The 20,891-nt window shown below is 42.6% G+C and overlaps 1 long non-coding RNA gene across 1 annotated transcript; it reads right to left on the reverse strand.

The window, feature by feature from the left end:
* Positions 1-3,078: 3,078 nt before the first annotated feature.
* On the reverse strand, positions 3,079-4,567 carry LOC125394535 (uncharacterized). Its single transcript, XR_014997131.2, has 3 exons — positions 4,479-4,567; positions 4,071-4,182; positions 3,079-3,650 (listed from the first exon to the last, which is right to left on the reverse strand). It is a non-coding gene; the product is annotated as an uncharacterized LOC125394535 (long non-coding RNA).
* Between the last annotated feature and the right edge of the window lie 16,324 nt (positions 4,568-20,891).

Below are 20,891 nucleotides of genomic sequence, written 5' to 3' on the forward strand. Positions count from 1 at the left end.
ACCATTGTGACGGAACATGGTGGCACGCAGTCAGACATGGGACTAGAAAATGAGCTGAGAGTTTTACATCTTCATGTGCAGGCAACAGGAAGTGGTCTGAGACAGTGGGTGTGGCTTCAGCCCACCTTCACAGTGAAACACTTCCTCCAATAAGGCTATACCTACTCCAATAAAGCCATACCTCCTAACAGTGCCACTCCCTCTGAGTTTATGGGGGCGGCAATTCCATTTAAACTACCATAGGCAACTAGTGATCTTAACCACTGAACAATCTCTGCAGCCTCTCCTCTTCTTTTTAAAAATTATGTTTTGAAATTATGTATCTTGATAATATAAAACCATACCACTCTTCCTTACAACACCTCCCAAGGCCTCCGCAACATATCTCTCTCTCAGCTTCATGTCCTCTCCTCTCTTTCTTCTTTTATTGAAGATAGATCTTTCCCCATACATTCTGATTACAATTTTCCCCTCCGCCAACTCCTCCCAATTCTTCACCATCTCCCTTTCCATCCAGATCCACACTCCTTCTGTGTCTTCTTAGAAAGCAAATAGGCATCTAAGGAATAATAATAAAATGATATAGATAAGTCAAAAGCAAACAAAGAAAAGAAAAAGAACCAAAGAAAAACCATGGGAAACATATAGAGACCTAGAGAAAGGCACACTTGCATACACAGGAATCCCACAAAATGCAAAACCAAAAGTCAAAATACATAAGCAAAACACCTGTAAAAAAAATCCTCTCCAAAGCATTATGACACAAAGAACATTGTTGAGTTCACTTTCTGTTGCCCATCTACTGCTGGGCATGGGGTCTACTCTTAAGAATGGTTTGTTTCCCCAGTAAGACTCCCTTGGAGAAAGCTAATTTTTTATTTGGGGCTTTGAATTTTGTGCCACAGTGGACTGTGCCCTGGAACTGTGCATTTAAATAAACCCTTTCTCCCCTAAGTTGTTTTTGTTAGGGTATTTTATCATAGGTATGGAGAAAAAGACTAAGACACAGAGTGTAAATTTTTAAGTTACTAGAGTAGTTTGGTATAGGAGGTCCTTCTGTTTATGTGTTGCTTTCATTGGTTAATCAATAAAGAAACTGCTTGGTCTAATAGGGAAGAATTTAGGTAGGAGGGGAAAACAGAACTGAATGCTGAGAGAAGAAAGGAGGAGGAAAGCCGCCATGGAGACGCCAGGTCAGACATGCTAAATCTTTCCCAGTAAGCCACGACCTCGTGGTTATATACAGATTAATAGAAATGGGTTAAATCAAGATGTGAGAGTTAGCCAATAAGAAGTTGGAGCTAATGGGCCAAGAAGTAATTTAATTATTACAGTTTCTGTGTGATTATTTCGGGTGTAAGCTAGTAGGGCGCCGGGACAAAATAAAGGGACCCCGCTCTCCCTGTAACAGTAGTCTTACATTCTTATATGTATAGAAGGTGTGTTTTGTTGTTGTCATTTGTTTGTTTGTTTTAATATTTCTCTTTTGTCTTTGGGGCTAAATTTTGGAAACCCAGAGTATGGTTTATAAACCTTGATTTAACCTAGACACATGGTAAAAGTTCAATAGCCCCAGGTCATATTGGCTTCCCTTTCGGGGAATACAAGTCCTGTGGCTCTCACTGTCCACTCCTCCCTCATCTCTCTTTATCTTTCACAGACGCCATCCTCCAGCATCCTTACACACGTCTGATCCTGTCCTACCCTCTGCTTTTCAGAGAATGAGAACTACCACAATTGGCGCCATTATCTCTCTTCCAGGTACAGGTACACATTTTTTTTTTTGAGACAGGGTTTCTCTGTATCTTTGGGGCCTGTCCTAGAACTAGCTCTTATAGACCAGGCTGTTCTCGAACTCACAGAGACCCGTCTGCCTCTGCCTCCCGAGTCCTGGAATTAAAGGTATGTGCTACCATCACCCAACTGCAGATTGTTTAAAAACGGTTGCAATCATGTCCCTCTCCTGTTCAAAGTTCTCCAGTGATCACTCTGCCTGGAGGTAAAAATCTCTCTCTTACATTTCCAATAGTCACCACGTCACCACTAGTCCTCATGTACCAGGCTTTAAGTAGAGGATCCTGTACCCATTACTTTTCTGTTACTGGGGAAAAATAACATGGCCAAGGAAACTTACATAAGAAAAGGTTTATTCTGATGTATTGTTTCTGGGGTATAAGAATCCATCATGGTGAGAAGCATGGCAGCAAGCAACAGGCATGGCAGCAAGCAAAAATTTAAGAGTTCACTTTGGGGGGTGAGGGGTTCATCCTGTGCAGCCCTGGCTTTCCTAGAAATCACTCTGTAGACCAAGCTGGCCTCGAACTCAACAGATTCACCTGCCTCTGCCTCCTGAGCACTGGGATTAAAGGTGTGCACCACCACTTCCTGCCAAGGAGGTGTTCACATCTTGAATCACAAGCATGAAGCAGACAGAGTGAACTGGAAGTAGGGTGAGACCTTAAACTCTCAAATTCAAATCCACAACTTTCTTATAGCAAGGCCACACCTCTTAAACTTTCACATACAGCACCCCCAACTGGAGACCAAGTGTTCAGATGTCTGGAACTGTGGGGTACATTCCTCATTCAAATGTCAGAGCTCATGGCAGCAAGGCTGCTCTCTCTCTGTCCTGAAAACAAACCAAGTCCACCATGCATCACTCCCCACAACTCATGCTATTTCCATCTTCTTATATGATAATTCTTTTCATTCTTATGTATGGTTAACTTTTGCATTATCACTACTAATATTGTTGATCTGTACATTGAATATTTTAAAATTAAATCTGGGGTGAAGTAAGTGGCTTAGTCGGAAAGGACACCTCCCTCCAAGCATTATGACCTGAGTTCAATTCCTGGGACCCATATAGTGAAGAAAAAAACCAACCCTCTCAATTTATTTTCTGAAATCTACTCATATACCATGGTTTACATCACATACATATACAGAGTCACATGAATAAATAAATAGATAAATAAACAAATAAACTAATTAATTTAGAAGATGAAATATAAATACCACTATCATATTCATGCATGAAGTTTTATAAATAGACAAGTGAAAGACAGAGACAGGCAGACAGATGATACATGAAATTTTACAACATAGAGAACATCATTTACCTTCAGTATTTATTCATCCAAGAACAGGTATGTATTTACTCAATTGATAATAAACACTATCAAGACCACAATAGATTTGACTATTTCAGCTTTCAAATTCCAGTGGTTAATTTTACATGTTGGTGTGGCTCGTTGCTATCCCATTTTTGTTCAGACACTAGATGTTATGGAAGGCATATTATTCCAAGTTGTTAGCATAATCATCTGACTTTAGGTAAAGCAGATGACTTTAATGTGGGCGATCCTCATGCAGTTGACTGAAGGGGATAAGCCAAAAGACAAATCTGAATAGGAAGAAATTCTGCCTCCAGACTGCAACACAGGGATCCTGCTTGCATCTCCATTCCCCTGGCTTTCCCTGAAGATCTCAACTCAAGCCAGCTACATCAAGTGAATTGCCAGCCACATGGATTTAGGGCTTGCCAGTTCCAGAAGCCTATGAGCCAATCCCTCAAAACAAATCACCATCTATATATTACGTTCTGTTGGTTCTTTATCTCTGCAGAGCCAGATACACGCATTTCCCAGCTGTGGAGATGAAAGAGGAAAGAAGAAAGTTAAATAACAGCATAAGGCACTGGAATTCTTCCAAAATAAATCATCAAATGGTGATTGTCAGATTGTACTATAGGCCCATATGCTCAGAGAAAGAGGGGTCACCATGGGCTAACCATCAGAGTGACAACTCAATGGGAGACTTTTACCATTTCATTTTGAGACTTTTAAGAATTGTACAATTAGGGGTTGAAGGGATGGTGTACGAGGAGGGCCCACTTGTACATCCCAGATGTCTGGCTAGCTTATCCCCAAAATAACCACACAGAGAATTGTATTAATTAAAACACTGCTTGGCCCATTAACTCTAACTTCTTATTGACTAACTCTTACATAACTCTTACTTTAACCCACTTCTATTAATCTGTATATCACCATAATGTCGTGGCGTACCAGCAAAGTTCCAGCATGTCTGACTCTGGCAGCGGCTCCATAGCATCTCCAGATTCCACCCTTCTTTCTCCCAGCATTCAGTTCCATCTTCTCCGCCCACCTAAATTCTGCCCTATCAACAGGCCAAGGCAGTTCCCTTTAATAACCAATTAAAGCAACACATAGACAGAAGGACCTCCTACACCAGGATAGCTCAGTGGCTAAGAGCATTAGTTGTTCTTCCAGAGGTCCTGAGCAATTCCCAACACCTATATGTTGGCTAACAGCCATCTAAAATGGGATCTGATGCCCTCTTCTGTCATACAGGCATATATGAAAAAAGAGAACTCATGTACATAAAATATACAAATAAATAAACCTAAAAGAAAAAAAGATTTTACAACTAACTTGATAACATCCCAGACTCACCTTTTTCAAGTCACATCCTTCATTTGGTTTGTTCCAGCTTTTAATAAAGCCTGTTTCTGTGGAGATGGGAAAGAAAGGATGGCCTACTTAAACTTGGCCAAATTACTTTGCAAGTTGATCAAAAATCTATTTGGTTAAAAAAAATCTCCTTGTTAAAGTGTCTTAAGACTACATTTGTTAGAACCGAAGCAGCCCCAATCTAAATCAGGACAAAAGGCTGGATTTCCAAGTTGCAGAAAAAGGCCATGTGATTTGCTTCATTAGAGAAACAATTTTAACATGGTTTTAAAATGACATTTTTAAAAGGCTAACTTGTCTCATTTTCCATTTTCTACACCCACACTCCCCTCTACAAAAATGTTCAAATTTAGTTAGCTTGGCTTTACCCCCTTTATATCACAGCAGACAAAATGAAGTTTGTAATTACTCAGCCATAATCATAATCAGTTGTAGTAAGATGGAACCCAGAACACAAGATTAATAACATAGTAGTAATGTTATAAAAGGGATTGGTGCTGAGAATCACAGAAAGAACATCTAAAACTCGTGTGTGTGTGTGTGTGTGTGTGTGTGTGTGAGAGAGAGAGAGAGAGAGAGAGAGAGAGAGAGAGAGACCTTAACTCTTGCTGTACACTGTAAAGGTTTGTTACTCAGATTGGTTTAATAAAAAGCTGATTGATTGGTAGCCAGGCAGGAAGTATAGGCAGGACAGCCAAACTAGAATGCTGAAATGAAAAAGGGAAGAGTCAGAGAAGTTGCCAGCCAGATATAGAAGAAGCAAGACATGCCTGGAAAGGTAAATGCCACAAGCTTCAGGGCAGTATATCAATTAATAGAAATGGGTTAATTGAAGTAGTAAGAGCTAGTTAGTAACAAGCCTGAGCTATGGGTCAAGCATTTGTAATTAATATAAACCTCAGTGTGATTGTTTGGGAACTGGCAGGCAGGAAAGAAACATCTGCCAACACTTAACAGACACCTCACCTGAAAGGGGCAAAAGTCAAGTAAACATGTACTATGTTCTCGTGGGGCTGCAAATTGAAGTACCAATGAGCTATTACCACACACCCACCTCCCAGAAAGGCCAATACCCGGACCATCCAAAATACCAAATCATGATAGGAACGTGAAACACAAAGGTGTCTCGTTCTTTACTGGCAGAAATACAAATGGTATAGCCACTTTGGAAGACTATTCCCAGTTTCCTCCAAAATGAAGCATTCTTGCCATCTAACTCATCAATTCCACTTCTTGGTAGTTCCCCTAAATAAACTGAAAATTTGTCTGCACAAGAGCGTATGTGTGAATGTTTGTAGCAGCTTTACTTGTAATTACCAAAACTTGGAAGTCATCAAGTGTTCATTCAGTTAATGAATGAATAAATAAACACCCAGACAAAGGAACACTATCCCACACTAAAGAGACGGAGCTAGCAAGTGTGAAGCAGAGTCTGTATGTCATACCATGTAAATACGGCTATTTGTATAAGCTAATTCATGATCATCTGGTTCTATCTCTGCCCAGGGAAACTAAGAACATCTCAAAACCAAAGTCAGACCCTAAGCAGAGTCATAGCCACTGAAGAATAAAGTTGACTTGAACAGATGGTTTCAGGCCATGGAGAGTCTGACTTGGAAGAGAAGGTGAAATAATCAGTATCACAGGCAAACATGAGGATGAGTGTGTCCTGCCGTGTATGAGTACAGCCACCAGTCTGCAGAAGCAGATAGGACATGACTTCCTGAGAGATGATCAGAAGATGAGAGGAATGGGGCTGAGATGGTAGACAGGTGGAATCTAATGTAGAAAGCTAATAAAGCAGATTGAGACAGAGACTATATTTGGTGACATAGAGAGTCAGCAAGAAGGGGGAAGGAGCCAGCCTTTGATAAGCATTTTAGGGTCAGAAAGTAGATTATGTGACACTAAGATTGGAAGCCCTTCCTTTTGGAAGAGATGCAGAAAGTGGCAGAAGAGGCCCGGGTAGAAGCAAAGCTGGCTCTAATGGGGCTCGGAGAGGGTTTGTGCTGGAAGAATGGGAGTTTTGACTCTGTGCAGAGTCTAACAATGCTGACAATAGCTAGGCCAGTGGCAGCAGCGATACATGGGACCCAGAGGAGAGTGGTATGCTCCGCAGCTTTACGGCAACTTGACACAACCTAAAGTCATCTAAGAGGAGGGAACCTCAATAAAGACAATGTCTACACCAGGCAAGCCTGTAGGGCATTTTCTTATTTAGTGACTGATGATAGAGAGTCCTGTCCATTGCAGGTTGTGTCATCCCTGGGCTGGTGGTCCTGGGTTCTATAGGAAATAGGACTGAGCAAGCCATGGGAGCAAGCCATGGGAGCAAGCCTAGAAGCATGGCCTCTCTGTGGCCTCTGCATCAGCTCCTGCTTCCAGTTTCCTGCCCCATGCGAGTCCCTGCCCTCACTGCTTTTGATGATGAACTATTGTATGGAACTTTGAGTGAAATCAACCCTTTCCTCCCCAGGTTGCTTTTTGGTCATGGCGTTTTTTTTCACAGCCATAGTAACCCTAACTAAGAGTAGTGGGGAGCTGAAGAGAGGAATGCAGATCTTCTTGAAACCAAAATCTTCACTGTCCCTGAAGTGTGTTCAGTGTCTCTGACTGCGAGTTCATGGCAGTTAGTCATGGTCAGAGAGTTGACCTTGCTGTTCTGTCAGGAAGACACTGTCTTCTGCAGGAGCCATTGATCTCATCTGGATCTGTGCTTCCTCTGACAGGTCTCTGGTGTGTGACTCCCAAAAGAGGGGCATTTAACCACCTACTTTCAAGACCACACTTTCTCATAACTCGATGAACACATTAGGGAAAGATCTGGCGACATCAGTGAAACTAATAATCCAGTACCACAGGCTCCCAGACCTTAGAGCAGTTCGAGCCTGTCTCGGTCAACAGATGAGTTTTCTCGATCTGGAAGCAGCTCCTCCTGAGATTTGGGTTGGATCACTCTCTGTTGCCAGGGATGCTGGGTTGGACCACACACTGACGTAGGTGCAGTCAGTGATCTCACAGTTCACACCTGGCCCTCGCACAGTACCAGGTAGTACCCCTTAAGAGCCACCACCTGCAGCGGAACCTCAGCCTCCTTGTCTCCTTTGTCAAGAAAGCCCACATTGGATCCATTCTTGTCTCCCTGGATGTTAGACAGCCAATTGTCCTTCCATCAGCTTGCTCAGCAGAAAGGGAAAGAGCAGCGGAAAGGGTTTCTGACTGCCCAGATGCCTGTTCTGCCTGGGAAAATGCCTAACTTAGCGGATATCCAAGGCTCAGTCTGGGTCAGAGCCTGTCCTTTGAGAATAGGAGTTCACACCAAGCATCCCCTCCAGCCACACTACTCCTGGTAATCTGACTGAATCTATGATTTTATCTAACCAGTCAGCAGTCTAATTGGCCCAATTCTATCAACATATAACTCCAAAATAATGATCAGGGCCCTCTCTATGAACAGAGATCCACACAGACTCAACAGTATCCCAACTCCATGTATTAATCACCCCCTAAAGGGCTTGACTCAGGAGAAAAAAAAACACATCTTCAGTTCTGAGTATACCACCCTGTGACAGAGCACATCTGACAAAGGTGCAGTGAAATGTGACATGCTTTCTACTTTTTTGTCCTTTCTCCTCTCAGTGAATCAGGGTCTACAGCCTCCTTAGAGATAACAAGCAAACAGGACTCATTCTCTATATGGTTTGAGGCCCAGAGAGGAGATCCTAGGTATGACCACCACAAATAAAACAGCATGTTGTCTATAACACAGACCGCCCTCCTGGTATCAACATCTGCATAGACTTTAAAGTAAACATTTCATCATAAGCCGGAAGTACTCTTTCCCCATGCACAGAGCACAGTGCTCCTCCAGGACTTCCTATACCATGTCTGGCACAGTCTCTGCTCCTCCTCTATTGGCCAGAGTTTCCATACTGCGGGCCTCAGTCTTGGCAGAAACTCTATTTCAACCTCAAGTTTGGTCACTATGACTTTAGTAACATCTCCGTTTACACTCCTGGAATCCTGCTATTGTTGCCTGCCTTGTATTGCATGGCTCCAGGGCTGCTATATGCCTACATGCTACAGAAATATAGCATGTGCTCAGACAAGGTGCTTCAGACAAGGTTCCCATTGGATTGGTGGAGTATCTGATTTCCCACCCCTACCATTCCATAGATATGAGATTGGGATTGGGGGGAGACCTGGATAGCAGCCCTTATTCTGGGGACCTCATCAAGTTTGGCTATGCCTTATCTCTAGTCCCAGTCACAGCACTGACCCAACCCCAGCAGGAATAAGTGCAAACTTACCACACCACACAGGCAGAAATTCCTGAACCCAGTCTCCCCCAGTCTGCTTGCACAGCTTTGGGATTGACCTGATTAGGGTGATGGGGAATAAAGAAATGATGGACAAATGTATAGAAGAGCTGGGTTTGGATAGGCCATGAACTCTGATGAGACACACCGCAACAGTCCAGAAACTTAGCATGTTTTTTTTTGTACACAGCACGGTCTAGGAGAAGGTGGTCAGCTAATCCCAGGAGAGGATGTGTCTATAGGAGACAGGTTGTAGTCATCAGGAAAGTTGGCTATACGTACTGTCAACATCCTTACTTGTTGGGACGAACAGAGATGTGAGCCTGTTTCACCTTGTCTGAAGGGCAGAGAGTTTGAGCTTATTTTTATTCTTTCAAAGTTGTTGGTAACAGGTGTGGCTACAAACAAGATATCCTGAGCTAGGGTGTGGTTACTTGGTGTTTTAGACATTAAGACAGCCCATACAGATGGATCCGTTCCACCCTGATCAAAGGTTAACGATTTCAAGCATATTTCAACTCCTTCTTTTAAAATAGGAGGTTTGACTTAGGGAGTGGCTGCCGACAGGATACTTGATCTAAGATGTGCTCACTGCCCCAAATAACAACTACTTTTCTCAAAAATTAATAGCTTGATGTCTCAAATATTAAAGTAAGTTAACTGTTCTTGTTGTCCTTTGTGTCTTGTTAAAGCAGTCTTTTGCCTTCTTCCCTCTTATACTGGGATATAAAAGTATATGAAAAATAAATGTGGGAGGACTCAGAATTAAACATTCAGCATTTGCTGAGTTGCTCTCCCAATTACTATCCTGTGTCTCTGTGTTTCTTTCTTATCTTATCTTTGTTTCTCCTACCTAACATTGCTTTTTTTTTGTTTTTTTTTTTGTTTTTTTTTTTGTGACAGGGTTTCTCTGTAGTTTTGGTGCCTGTCCTGGAATTAGCACTTGTAGACCAGGCTGGCCTTGAACTCACAGAGTTATACTGTAGGAATTCCTACAGCCTTTAAGTTACCCACCTACTTAGGCATGGCCTCTTATACTATATATGCTAATGTAAAGTGCAAGGTCCCCCTCTCTTACAGCTGCAGGATTCGGTTGCTGTTCCCCGGTCAAGCAGAGGACTGTGATCTGTGAGTGTACGCCTAAATAAATAACCCTTTATTATACTCAATTCTGATCTAGTGTGGGATTTCTTTTTAGTATCTGTCTTCAGAGATCCGCCTGCCTCTGTTTCGCAAGTGCTGGGATTAAAGGCTTGTGTCACCACTGCCCAGCTCCTACCTAACATTTCTAATCCTCACACTCCTACCCTGGAAATACAAACCCACTGTGGCTAGGATCATGGCAGAAGTTATCCCCAAAGGGGACTGACAACACTTACTCTGACCAAACCTGTCATTCTCATGAGTCTGAGACCATGGGTTCTTGCATGGACATGCTCGCGTCAATAAAACATATTCATTCACTGAGGACTTCATCTGCCCCCACATCCTTATCATATACTGCTCGACTGTATTACACAGGACACTCCCCAGAATCTTCCAATGTGATTCTGCTCTGTTTCCTTTGGTTTCTATTCCACTGAGAAACATGATGTGAATGCACTGGGCACCAGTTTCCCAAAACTGAGTCGTTATGGGTCTCATGGACCCAACACTACAGGGGGGATGCCTGATACTCCCAGTTCTGTGTCTTCCAAAACAAGGATTTCACTCTGGCATGCCTGATGCCTCCTTCAGCTTGCCTTCAGACCACCAGTCCCGACACTTCTGCTGCCTTCCAGTTGTCCCTTCCTATACACTCTGACTTTCCCTGTCATCAGTCCCACTCCCAGATCATCGCCAGCAATAGGATGGGTATCTTAGCTTCTTTCCTATTGCTGTGAAGAGACACCATAACCAAAACAACTCACAAAAGGAAGCATTTAACTGGGGGCTTGCTTACATTTTCAGAGGTTGAGTTCATGACTATCATGGTTGGGAACATGGCAGCAGGCAGGTAGGCATGGTGCTGGAACAGCAGACAACTTACCCAACAGGCAACAGGCAGAGAACAAGATAGCAAAACAGGTCTTGTTCACTCCCAATAACACACTTCCTCCCACAAGGCCACACCTCCTAATTCTTCCTAAACCGTCTACCAGCTTAGAACCATACATCAAAATGTATGAGCTGGTAGGGGCCATCTTCATTCAAACTGAATTACCTGGAGCAAGTGAGAAGAAAGCATGAAACACGCAACAAACCCGATTACAGGAGATGTATACAGGGCGAGAGAAATCAGTGTGCAGGAAGAGGGGGCTGAAGATGGTGGTCCAGCTTTTAAAGGCCGCCTAGTGCATGTGCACGGAGTGTTGATGTAGCTACGTCATATGCAGATGATGGAGCTCACGCCTGCAAGCAAGGGCTTATGTAGCTGCATCATAGGTAGGTGATGCAGCCATGCCACATGTAAGTCATGCAGGGCCTTTCAAGGTTCCGGGGGCAGCTCAGTATTTTGCCTGAGGGCTTGTCTGCACATGCATGGCTGGGAACCCGGAAGTGCCAGCCATGCTGTGTGGCTGAAATCATAACACAAACCACCACAACAGATCAGAATAGCCTCGGTTGTGGCAATGACTGTGTGGGAGATGTGGATGTATTGTGCTCACAGGGAACCACTAGGAGAACTGAGTCTGCATTATACTAGGACCTCTCTGTGAAGCGCATTGCGGGGAGGGGGGAGGCTGATTAGTTAAGCTATGCTGAATGCCTCCGCTCCATCCCTACAACACAGCAGTCCGAGTTACAACCTGCACAAACCGTTCAAACCGTGAGTGGAGCAGCACTCATCCTACAGTTTGAGTGCCCTATTGTTGAATTAGCCCCGAATGCCAGTTGTCTAGAACAAGTCCACCTCTACCTCTTTGTCCGGAAAAATCACTGACAGTTTTCTCTTTCTCAGGGGTAACTCATTTTGGATAATAAATGTTGTCAACTGACCTGCAAGGCAGGCTGACTCACTGAAGACTGTGAGAGGGAGGCAGGGTGCTGGATTCTCAGTGAAGCAGGACCAACAGGATGTTGGTCTCAGGCGCCCATGTAACCAGAAATGAGCCCAAGATGGACTATAGAAGGATTTCTGACTGTTAGGTAAAAGATTCAGTATTCCTCAGGAACCTGTGGTTTCCTTCCCCCCCTCCCCAAAGAGTCGTTCCCCTTGCCTTTATCAGGCAGAAAGGACTTGGGGCACTAACCACCAGGACATGAACATTGCATATCAAAGTTCATGCTAGGCCCCCATTGCCGCCGCCTTTTTGTCTCCTGTGTCCTTGGAATATCAGCTGTCCCTGTTTCAGTGCTGAGGAGTTCTATTCAGAGAGTGCTGAGGAGTTCAGTCCAGAGAGGTGAGTGGGTGCTCACCGGGGAGCCATCTGTCCCGGAAGAGAGCACAGCCCCTCCCCCCTCAGCTTCTGCAGCAGGGTATTCAGTGTTCCATGGGACTCCTCCCTGCCCCCACTGCCTTAGCCCTTTTCTCTCCTCTGTCCTTGGAATACCAGATGTCCCTGCTGCAGTGCTGAGGAGTTCTATCCAGAGAGTACTGAGGAGTTATATCCAGAGAGTGCTGAGGATTTCATCCAGAGAGAGGAGGTGGGCAGGCGCCAATGCAAGAATTCCTCCAACAACCTGAAAGGCAACATGACATCACCAGAATCCAGGGATCACAAAACTAGAAGAATTGAACACCCTACTCCAGAAGAAATAGAAGAAATCGACTCTAAGCGGATCTTTATGAAAATAATAGAGGAACTTAAACAGGAGGTGAAAATCTGCCGTAAAGAGATGGAAGATAAGTATAACAAAAAGATTGAGGAAATGAGTAAAAAAATGGAAGAGAATTATAACAAAAAGATTCAAGAAATGAGTAAATCCGAAAATGAAATTCTGGGAAACCAAGAAAAAACAATCAAACAGGTAATGGAAACAGTTCAAGATTTGAAAACTGAAATGGAGGCAATGAAGAAAACACCAACCGAGGGCCGGCTGGCTATGGAAAATTTAGGCAAACGAACAGAGACTTCAGAAACAAGCATAACCAACAGAATACAAGAGATAGAAGAAAGAATCTCAGACTCTGAAGACACCACAGAGAAAATAAACGCTCTGGCCAAAGAAAACAGCAAATCCAGCAAATTCTCATCACAAAACATTCAGGAAATGTGGGACACAATAAAAAACCAAATCTAAGAATAATAGGGGTAGAAGAAGGAGAAGAATTGCAGATCAAAGGTCCAGAAAATATATTCAACAAAATTATAGAAGAAAACTTCCCCAACCTAAAGAATGATATCCCTATGAAGGTTCAAGAAGCATATAGAACACCGAATAGACTGGATCCAAAAAAAAAAAACACATCCCCTCGCCATATAATAATCAAAACACAAAACATTCAGATTAAAGAAAGAATATTAAGAGCTGCAAAGGAAAAAGATCAAGTAACTTATAAAGGTAAACCTATCAGACTTACACCAGACTTCTCTATGGAAACCATGAAAGCCAGAATGTCCTGGATAGAGGTACTGCATAAACTAAGAGACCATGGATGCAAGCCCAGACTACTATACCCAGCCAAGCTATCATTCACTATCAACGGAGAAAACAAAATATTCCAGGATAAAAACAAATTTAAACAATACGAAGCTACAAATCCAGCCTTACAGAAAGTATTAGAAGGAAAATCACAACCCAAGGAATCCAACATTCCCAACACCGCCTACAATAACTCAGACATCTAGCGACCCTTCACAAGCACAACTCAAAGAAGGGAAACACATACACTCTACTACCCCCCCCAAAAAAAAAAAACGGAGTCAACAACCACTGGTCATTAATATCACTTAATATCAATGGACTCAATTCACCTATAAAAAGGCACAGATTTAGAGATTGGATACAAAAACAGGATCCAACATTCTGCTGTTTACAAGAAACACACCTCAACCACAAAGACAGACATCTACTCAGAGTAAAGGGCTGGGAAAAGGTTTCCAAGCAAACGGACCTAAGAAACAAGCGGGTGTGCCCATTCTAATATCTAACAAAATTGACTTCAAACCAAAATCTATCAGAAGAGATGGAGATGGACATTTCATACTCATAACAGGAACAATTCATCAGGAGGAAGTCTCAATCATGAATATCTATTCCCCTAATATAAAGGCACCCACTTATGTAAAAGAAACACTTCTAGAACTCAAGGCAGTCATCAAACCATACACACTAATAGTAGGAGACTTCAACACACCTCTCTCACCAATGGACAGGTCAGACAGAAACCCAACAGAGAAATAAGAGAATTATTGGAGGTATTGAATCAAATGGACTTAACAGATATCTATAGAACATTCCACCCAAATAGGAAAGAATATATGTGGGAGAATTGTCTGTATTCTGTCAATCATATTTTAATAAAACGCTGTTTGGCCAGGCAGGCAGTATAGGCGGGAAAGCCAGACAGGAAGTAGGGGTGAAGCAAAGAGACTGGGAGTATTCTAGCAAGCAAGAAGGTCCCTCTCCAGTCCTGTGCAGACCACCGAAGAGGCAGCATGTAACTTGCCCAGCTGAAAAAGGTACCAAGCCATATGGCTAACGTAGATAAGGATAATGGGGTAATATAAGTTATAAGAGCTAATAAGTAGCCTGACCTAATGGGCCAATCAGTTTATAATCTTATGGAGTCCTGTGTGTTATTTTCATTGGGAGTTGCCGGCTGTGGGGTACTGGGTGGGACAGAAACAAGCCGGCCCCCTCATATTACATATGGCGCCCACGTGAATAACTGAATCTACAGAAAGCCTGAGAAAGCTTAGAAAAGAATAAATCATGTTTTCTTAGTAGCAGCAATTTCTCGGGTCTGTTCTGCTTGCTAGAGGCAAGCCAGGCTCTCATCTAAGAGAGGCTTCCTGACTCAGCTTTAGCTGCAAAACCCCACAGATCTTTTAAGAGGTCCTGCCACAAAACACTTAAATGGTGTTGATGAAAAGCTGAACACATGCTTTTCAGTTTTCAGCCATAGCAGGAAAAAAGCTGTGCCGTTTTAAAATGCTGGCTTTCTTGGCTGTCCTGCCAGGGCAAACTCTGACTCTTTCAGTCAGGCTGGCCGACTGAGTGTGGTCTATGAGCAGAATGATGCAGCTTGCTTGCTGGAAAGGACCTTGAAACGCCATAGAGTTGTGGCAAGAAAAATGGCTGCAACAGGTACCTCAGCCACAAGGCTGGAAGGCTAAGGAATGGGCTGGATCTAGCTGTCAAAGCCACGGCTTTAGTCCTAGCGATATTGCTTAGTAAATTAAAGGCTCATGTGATCAGAAAAAGAGAGATATACAGTAAAGAGAGATTCAAAGAGGAAGAAAACCTCTAGACAGTTTACAGTGTGTTAAAAATATATGCAGGATAAAAGTTAAAGTTCTTAAAGTAAAAAGAAAGAGAGTAGTCAGGTGTGGTGGTACACACATTTAATCCCAACACTTGGGAGGAAGAGGTACACTGACCTCTGTGACTTCAAGGCGAAGAGGTAGATTGACCTCTGTGACTTCAGGGTGTGGAGGTACACACCTTTAATCCCAATGCCTGGGAGGCAGAGACAGACAGATCTCTGTGAGTTCAAGGTGTGGTAGCAAACACCTTTAATCCCAGCACTGGGGAGGCTGAGACAGAGGGATTTCTGTGAGTTCAAGGACAGCCTGGTCTACAGAGTTATTCCAGGACAAAGATATATACAGAGAACCTGTCTCAAAAAGCCAAAAGTTAAAAGTAAAAATAAATGAAATAGAGGTTGAAATAAAGCTGCAAAAAGATGAAAAATAAACAGAGAATATTGATACTGTATGCTATTTTTCTCTCTTTGAAGTGTTTGAATGCTGAGGAAGGAGCAACAGTTGCTAAAAGACTTTTGTTTATAAATGTTGCTGAACTAACCCAAGATAGGTATTTTGAAAATACCTTGGCTTCAAAACTGAAGTCAACAAATATACCTTCTTCTCTGCAGCCCATGGAACCGTCTCAAAAATTGACCACATACTCGGTAACAAAGCAAACTTCCACAGATAAAAAAAAAATATTAGTAACCACCTGTGTCTTGTCAGATCACCATGGATTAAAGTTAGAATTCAACAACAATGCTACCCCCAGGAAGCCAACAAACTCATGGAAGTTGAACTGTCAACTATTAAATCACCCCTGGGTCAAGGAAGAAATAAACAAAGAAATTAAAGTCTTCTTTGAATTTAATGAAAACAAAGACACAACATACTCAAACCTATGGGACACTATGAAAGCAGTGCTAAGAGGAAAGTTCATAGCACTAAGTGCCCAATTAAAGAAAACGGAGAAAGCACATATTAGAGACTTAACAGCACACTTGAAAGCGCTAGAAAAAAAAGAAGCTGATTAACCCAGGAAGAGTAGAAGATTGGAAATAATTAAACTGAGGGCTGAAATCAACAAAATAGAAACACAGAAAACAATTAAAGAATAAATGAAACAAAAAGCTGGTTCTTGGAGAAAATCAACAAGATTGACAAACCCCAATCCAAACTAATCAAACGGCAGAGAGAGAACATGCAAATTAATAAGATCAGAAATGAAAAGGGGGACATAACCACAGACACAGAGGAAATTCAGAGAATCATTAGATCTTACTACAAAAGCCTGTACGCCACAAAATTGGAAAATGTAAAAGAAATGGACATTTTTTTAGATAAGTACCATATACCAAAGTTTAACCAAGACCAGGTGAACAATCTAAATAGACCTGTCAGTCGTGAAGAATTAGAAGCTGTTATCAAAAAACTCCCTACCAAAAAATTCCAGGACCAGATGGATTCAATGCAGAATTCTACCAGAACTTCCAGGAAGAGCTAATACCTATACTCCTTAATGTATTTCACAATATAGAAACAGAAGAGTCATTGCCAAACTCTTTCTATGGAGCTACAGTTGCCCTAATACCAAAACCACACAAAGACACAACCAAGAAAGAGAATTACAGGCCAATCTCACTCATGAACATCGACGCAAAAATTCTCAACAAAATTCTGGCAAACCGAATCCAAGAACACATTAGAAAAATCATCCATTGTGATCAGGTGGGCTTCATTCCAGAGATGCAGGGCTGGTTCAACATACACAAATCTATCAATGTAATCCATCATATAAATAAACTGAAAGAAAAAAAACCACATGATCATTTCATTGGATGCTGAAAAAGCATTTGACAAAATTCAACACCCCTTTATGATAAAGGTGTTGGAGAGATTGGGGATACAAGGATCATACCTAAATATAATAAAAGCAATAAACAGCAAGCCGACAGCTAACATCAAACTGAATGGAGAGAAACTCAAAGCCATTCCACTAAAATCAGGAACACGACAAGGCTGTCCACTCTCTCCATACCTCTTCAATATAGTGCTTGAAGTTCTAGCAATAACAATAAGACAACATAAGGGGATCAAGGAGATTCAAATTGGAAAGGATGAAGTTAAACTTTCGTTATTTACAGACGATATGATAGTATACATAAGTGACCCCCAAAACTCTACCAAAGAATTCCTATAGCTGATAAACACCTTTAGTAATGTGGCAGGATACGAGATCAACTCCAAAAAATTGGTTGCCCTTCTATACACAAAAAATAAAGAAGCAGAGAGGGAAATCAGAGAAACATCATCTTTCACGATAGCCACAAATAGCATAAAATATCTTGGGGTAACTCTAACCAAGGAAGTGAAAGACCTATTTGACAAGAACTTTAAGTCTTTGAAGAAAGAAATTGAGGAGGACACCAGAAAATGGAAAGACCTCCCCTGCTCTTGGATTGGGAGAATCAACATAGTAAAAATGGCAATTCTACCAAAAGCAATCTATAGATTCAATGCAATCCCCATCAAAATCCCATCAAACTTCTTCACAGACCTTGAGAGAACAATAATCAAGTTTATATGGCAAAACATAAAACCCAGGATAGTCAAAACAATCTTATACAATAAAGGAACTTCTGGAGGCATTACCATCCCTGACTTCAAACTCTATTACAGAGTGACAGTATTGAAAACAGCTTGGTATTGGCATAACAACAGAGAAGTCGACCTATGGAATCGAATAGAAGACCCGGATATTAACCCACAAATCTATGAACACCTGATTTTCGACAAGGGAGCTAAAGGTATACAATGGAAGAAGGAAAGCATCTTTAACAAATGGTGCTGGCATAACTGGATGTCAACCTGTAGAAGAATGAAAGTAGATCCATATCTATCACCATGCACAAAACTCAAGTCCAAATGGATTAAAGACATCAACATTAATCTGACCACTTTGAACCTGATATAAGAGAAAGTGGGAAGTAGTCTACAAGATATAGGCACAGGAGATCTCTTCCTAAGTAGAACCCTAGTAACACAGACAATAAGAGAATCAATGAATAAATGGGACTTCCTGAAACTGAGAAGCTTCTGTAAAGCAAAGGACACTGTCAGTAAGACAAAAAGACTACCTTCTGACTGGGAGAAGATCTTTACCAACCCCTCAACAGACAAAGGTCTGATCTCCAAAATATACAAAGAACTCAAGAAACTAGATACTAAAACTCTAACTAACCCAATTAAAAAATGGGGTACTGAACTGAACAGAGAATTCACAACAGATGAACTTCAAATGGCCAAAAGACACTTAAGGTCATGCTCAACCTCCTTAGCGATCAGGGAAATGCAAAGCAAAACAACTTTGAGATACCATCTTACACCTGTCAGAATAGCTAAACTTAAAAACACCAATGATAGCCTATGCTGGAGAGGATGTGGAATGAGGGGAACACTCATCCATTGTTGGTGGGAATGCAGACTTGTGCAGCCACTGTGGAAATCAGTGTGGCAGTTTCTCAGGAAACTGGGAGTCAACCTCCCTCAGGACCCAGCAATTCCACTCTTGGGAATATACCCAAGAGATGCCCTAATATACTACAAAAGCATTTGTTCAACTATGTTCATAGCTGCATTATTTGTAATAGCCAGAACCTGGAAACAACGTAGGTGCCCCTCAATAGAAGAATGGTTAAAAAAGGTGTGGAACATATACACATTAGAGTTTTACTCAGAGGTAAAAAACAATGACATCTTGAATTTTGCATGCAAATGGATGGAAGTAGAAAACGCTTTACTGAGTGAGGTAACTCAGACCCAAAAAGAGGAATATGGTACGTACTCACTCATAAGTGGATTCTAGCCATAGCTAAAGGTCTTTGAGCCTATAATTCGTGATCCCAGAGAAGCTAAATAAGAAGGTGAACCTGAAGAAAATCATATAGTTATCCTCCTGGATATTGGAAGTAGTCAAGATTGCAAGGCAAACTTGGGTGCACGGGGTGGGGGTTGTGTAGGGGGGTGGAAGTAAGGGGAGATGGTTAGAGAGAAGGGAGAGGGGGAGGATTGGGGATGGCGTGGGGGAATGAGATGGGGGGGAGGAAGGATGGATATGGGAGCAGGAAAGTATATATCTCAACTAAGGGAGCCATTTTAGGGTTGGCAAGAGATTTGTTTCTGGAGGGGTTCTCAAGCCCAAGAAGAGGTCCCCATATTCTTCCCTGGGCAGCAGAGGAGAGTGTGCCTGAACTGGCCTTGGCCCATAACCATACTGATGAATATTTTGCATATCACCATAGAACCTTCATCTGGCGATGGATGGAGATAGAGACAGAGACACATATTGGAAGACTGGACTTAACTCCCTAGATCCAAATGAGAAGCAGAAGGAGGGAAAACGTGAGCAAGATAGGCAGGACCAGAGGGAACCTTCATCAGATGATGGATGGCAATAGAGATGGAGACCCACATTGGAGCACTGGACTGAGCCCCCCAAAGTCCAAATCAGGAGCAGAAGGAGGGAGAACATGAAAAAGGAAATCAGAACCGCGAGGGGTGCGTTCGCCCACTGATACAAGGGGACTGATCGAATGAGAGCTCACCAAGGCCAGCTGGACTGGGACTGAACGAGCATGTGATCAAACCGGATTCTCTGAATGTGGCTGACATGGGGGCTGACTGAGAAGCCATTTACAATGGCACTGGGTCTTGTTTCGTCTGCATGTACTGGCTGTTTGGGATCCAGTCTGTCTGGACACTCACCTTCCTGGACCTGGAGGGAGAGGGGAGGAACTTGAACTTCCCACAGGGCAGGAAACCCTGACTGCTCCTTGGACTGGAGAGGGAGGAAGAGAGGTAGGGGGTAGGAGAGAGAGTGGGGGGAGTGGGAGGGTATGGGGAGGAGGGGAGGAGGGGAGGAAGTGGAAATTTTTATAAACAAACAAATAAATTAATTAATTAATTTTAAAAAAAAGTTCATGCTAGTCCCCAGGCTCCCTTAGTCTCTATTCACAAGTGTCTATTATTATACATTTCCAGGCTCCCACACTAGCCTCCTGGCCCTTAAGACCTCACATCCCAGGGCTCTTTATACCCCCTGTACCCTGCTACTCTTGCTATTCTCTGTCTCAGTGGTTCTCAGCCTTCCTAATGCTGTGATCTTTTAATACAGTTCCTCATGTTGTGGGGATCCCCAACCATAAGATTATTTTTGTTGCTGCTTCATAACTGTCATTTAATTGCTACCATTATGAATCATGAAGTAAATATCTGTGTGTTCTGGCGGTCTTAGGTGATGCATTGAAAGGGGTGGAGATCCACAGGTTGAGAACCCATGCTCTATCTCTTCCCATCGCCACTATTCTCGTTTGTTGTCCTGCTTCCCTAGCCCTGGTCATTCCCAGGCTACTTCTTCTCCCTGCTCTGGACTCTTCCAGACACCTCTGGATATATTCGCTCTCTTATCACAACAAAAAAAAGTTCCCTGTAATGCATCTGCCATTTTGGCTGTTTCTTTACCACCCCCTCAGCATACACAGATGAGTAAATACAGACACAGAGGTTTGTTTGCAGCAACTGGCTCGTGTGATTATAGAAACTGGAATGTCCATTATTGGCCAAAAGGAGCCTTCAGACCTCAAATGCCGCCCCCACCCACACCTCTCCCACCGCCCCACCAC

The sequence above is a fragment of the Myodes glareolus genome, chromosome 1 (genome assembly GCF_982192425.1).
Source record: "Myodes glareolus chromosome 1, mMyoGla1.1, whole genome shotgun sequence".
Classification (NCBI taxonomy): domain Eukaryota; kingdom Metazoa; phylum Chordata; class Mammalia; order Rodentia; family Cricetidae; genus Myodes; species Myodes glareolus.